Consider the following 4,490-nt stretch of genomic DNA (forward strand, 5'->3'; position numbering starts at 1 on the left):
GAGGATTGTTTTAGCAATTCTCGGTTTCTTGTTATTCCATACAAAGTTGAGAATTTTTCTTTCCAGGTCTGTAAAGAATTGTGTTGGCAATTTGATGGGAATTGCATTAGAGGCGCAAGTACACAAAAAGGACATTTGCTCAACCATGTTTGTAGCAGCTTTATTTGTAATAGCCAGAAGCTGGAAACAACCCAGATGCCCCTCAACTGAAGAATGGATGCAGAAACTGTGGTACATCTATACAATGGAATATTACTCAGCAATGAAAAAGAAGGAAATCATGAAATTTGCAGGTAAATGGTGGGACCTGGAAAGGATCATCCTGAGTGAGTTGTCCCAGAAGCAAAAAGACACGCATGGTATATACTCACTCATATAAACATACAATATAGAATAAACCCACTAAAATCTGTACATCTAAACAAACTAAGCAAAAGAGAGGACCCTAACTAAAATGTTCAATCCCCATCCTGAAAGGCAAAGAGGATGGACATCAGAAGAAAAAGAAAATAGGAAACAACCTCGGAACCTGCTACAGAGGGCCTCTGAAAGCCAGAAGAAAACAGGAAACAACCTTGAAACCTGTCACAGAGGGCCTCTGAAAGCTTCTGCAGTATAGACTGTCAAAGCAGATGCTGAGCCTGATGGCCAACTGATGGGCAGAGTGAATGGAATTTTATGTAAGAAGTGGGAAATAGTAAGAGCTGGAGAGGACGGGAACTCCACAAGGAGAGCAACAGAACAAGATAATTTGAACACAGGGAACTTCCCAGAAAATCATACTCCAACCAAGGACTATTCATGGAGATGACCTGGAACCCCTGCACAGGTGTAGCCCATGGCAGTTCAGTATCCAAGTGGGTTACATAGTAATAGGAAGAGGGACTGCCTCTGACATAATCTGATTGGCCTGCTCATTGATCACTTCCCCCTGAGGAGGGAGCAGCCTTACCAGGGCACAGTAGAGGACAATGCAGCCACTTTTGATGAGAACTGATAGACTAAGATCAGAAAGAAGAGGAGAACCTCCCCTATCAGTGGACTTGGGGAGTGGCATGCATGCAGAAAGGGGAGGGAGGGTGGGATCGGGAGGGAAGGAGGGAGGGGCTTATGGGGGGATAAAAAAAGAAAAAGAAAAAAAAAAGAATGTATATGTTGCCTTGGCTGTTTTCCTTCTCACTATGAAGCACAGTTCACAGTGAAAATGGACTGTCCATACTCAGAACTAACTGATAGTGTAACAAAAGTATTAACTCTTAACTTCTTTGTACTATCAAAATATATAGTTTAAAAATGCATAGCATATAAAAATAAAATGAAAACATCACAATGTAGAGAAAGTTCTTCTCAATGAATTCCATATGTAATGCTCAGAACTGAAATATAGCAATTTTTACAGAAGCCCTCCATTTATCAAATGCAAGCATAGGCCTTCTAAATAAAGGCAGTTCATCTGAAAGTCAACTTAAAGCCTACTGAGGAGCTCTTTAGAAGTGAAGACAATCTTACAAAGATCATTTGGCCACAATCCAATGCAAGATTTTAAGTTGACATCATTGATCTATTCTTGTCCCAACTATTCATAGCTGTCCTGCTCCTAAACTGCCCATGCTCTTCACACCCTCATTTTTCCTCAATTAAATAGCCTTTCCTCACTATCCCATATTACTTTTAATAAAACACTTGCTTCTATTTATCTCTAACCTGTTTATTGACCCTGAGTTTATAGGCAGGACACAGCAGTGACTGCAATTGGAATCCATGGGAAGCTGAAAAGTTAGATCATTTTTATTGAAGTGCTCAGAAGATTAACCACATGACCTGTGATTTATAACATCAGTTATAAGCTGATAAAGTTACACAATTGGATAGATTTCACAAACAGCCCTCTACATCAGTACTTGCAAAAGCTGTCTTTTTCTACGAATCATTTTTACTAGCAATATTATTGTTAATGGACAAATAAAAAGCAAAATTACGCTGAGATTAACATGCCAGATTCTAATACTAAACTTTTTATGTCTTAGAGAATAAAAATGTATTATAAATACAGGTCTGAACCAAAGGAGAAGCATGGTATTCAGTGAATAAATAAGTAAGTAGGTCAATTTCCAAAGGAATATATGGAATAGAAATGAAATAAAAGTGACCTTTAAGAATCCAAGAAAATTCCTGAAAAGGATATATTTCAGAAGAAAATGCCAAGAGGTCCACTTAGAACAAATTAAGTCATTTATTACTATAATTACAATCCATGATAACAATATTATAATTCATTTATCATTTTATAAACTAATTATTTACAAAATATTGATGGAGATAAAAAGATTGTAAATGTATGGACATTAATAATTGATCCTACATCTTCATCTCACAAAGACAGAAATTGCATAAAACGCCAAAAAATAGTTTATATCTATTCTGTACTGAGTTCTATCACTATGATAAAATATCCTGACCAAAAAATAAAAAATAAAAAAAAAACTTAAGGGGAAAAGAGAATTATTTACAGTTCCAGGTTACAGTCCATCATTGTGGAGCAGTCATACCAGAAGAATCAACAAGAGAGGAATGCATGCATGCTTGCTTTCTTTTACACAGCATGACCTCTCCACTCCTATAGTTTTCAAAGTCTGCCCTGCCTAAAGAATGATATCACCCAGAGTGGGCTGGGTCTTTCATAGCAATTAACTAAGACCATCCCCTACAGATATATCTGCAGTCCAAACTAATGTCAACAATGCTTTATTAAGACTCTTGTTGTCTATCAGATCTCATCAGGAGTTGTCATCTTCTGTGACATGGTAAGGCTGTTCCCCCCTTAGGGGAAGGTGATCAAAGAGTAGGCCAATCAGTTTATGTCAGAGGCAGTCCCTGTTCCCATTACTATGGAACCAACTTGGACATTGAACTGCCATGGGCTACATCTGTGCAGGGGTGCTAAGTTATCTCCATGCATGGTACTTGGTTGGAGTATGAGTCTCTGGAAAGACCCCTGTGTTCAAATTTTCTTGTTCTGTTACTCTCCTTGTGGAGCTCCTATCCTCTCCAGATCTTACTATTTCCCACTTCTTTCATAAGATTCCATGAACTTTGCCCAACAGTTGGCCTTAGGTCTCAACATCTGCTTTCATAGTCTACAGGGCAGAGCCTTTCAGAGGCCCTCTGTGACAGGTTCCTAACTTGTTTCCTGTTTTCTTCTTCTTCTGATGTCCATTTTCTTTGCCTTTTGGGATGGGGATTGACCATTTTAGTCAGAGTCCTCCCTCTTGATTAGTTTCTTTAAGTGTACAACTTTTAGTAGGTTTATCCTATATTATATGCCTATATGAGTGAGTATATATCGTGGGTGTTTTTCTGCTTCTGGGATAGCTCACTTAGAATCATCTTTTCCAGTTCCTACCATTTATCTGTAAATTTCCTGATTTTCTTGTTTTTCATTGCTGAGTAATATTCCATTGTGTAGATATACCACAATTTCTGTATCTATTCTTCAGTTGAGGGGTATCTGGGTTGTTTCCAGCTCTGACTATTACAAATAAATCTGCTACAAACATGGTTGAGCAAATGTCCTTATTGTGTACTTGAAATTCTTTTGGATATATGCCTTCTCCCCTATCAGTTAATTTGGGGAGGGGCATTTGTCAAGAAGGAGGGAAAGTGTGATTAGGAGGGGAGGGGCTTATGAGGGGATACAAAGTGAATAAAGTATAATTCATAAAAGTTAAAAAATAAATAAAAGATTATATTATAGTGGTTGACACACACACACACACACACACACACACACACACACACACAAAAAGACTCTTGTTGTGTGCCAAGATAAAGATGAAACACAGAATTAGGCAACCAATGACTGGTCCAACCTGAGACCCAATCCATGACACTATTAATGACACAGCTATGTTTACAGACAGCATAACTATCCTCTGAGAGGCTCCATCCATTAGTAGATATAAACAGATGCTGAGACCCACAAACAAACAAAGTCTTCTAGAAGAGTTAGGGGAAGAATAGAAGGTCCTGGAGGGCACAAGAACTCCTCAAGAAGACCAACAGAGTTAACCAAACTAGGCCCATATGGGCTTACAGAGACAGAAGCACCAGCCAAAGAGCATGCATGGCCTGGACCTAGGCCCATGACACATGTATAACTGATGAGTAGTTTAGGCTTCATGTGGCTCCCTCAGCAAGTGTTGTATCTGACTTGGACTGCGTTGCCTGCTTTTGGATGACTTTCTCCTAACTGCACTGCCTTGCCTGGCCTCAGTGGAAGAGGATGCGCTTATTCCTGATGCAACTTGAATGTGCTAGGGTTTGAAAGGGGTAGCTCGCCTTTTCTGAGGAGAAGGGGAGTGGGAAAGGAAAAAGAGTGGGAGGGTAGGGGTAGGACGGGGAAAAGAGGGAAAAGGCTGCTTTAGGGTTATTAGATAGATAGATGATAGATAGATAGATAGATAGATAGATAGATAGATAGATAGATAGAT

The sequence above is a fragment of the Psammomys obesus genome, unplaced genomic scaffold (assembly GCF_907164565.1).
Source record: "Psammomys obesus unplaced genomic scaffold, mPsaObe1.curated_primary_1811, whole genome shotgun sequence".
Classification (NCBI taxonomy): Eukaryota; Metazoa; Chordata; class Mammalia; order Rodentia; family Muridae; genus Psammomys; species Psammomys obesus.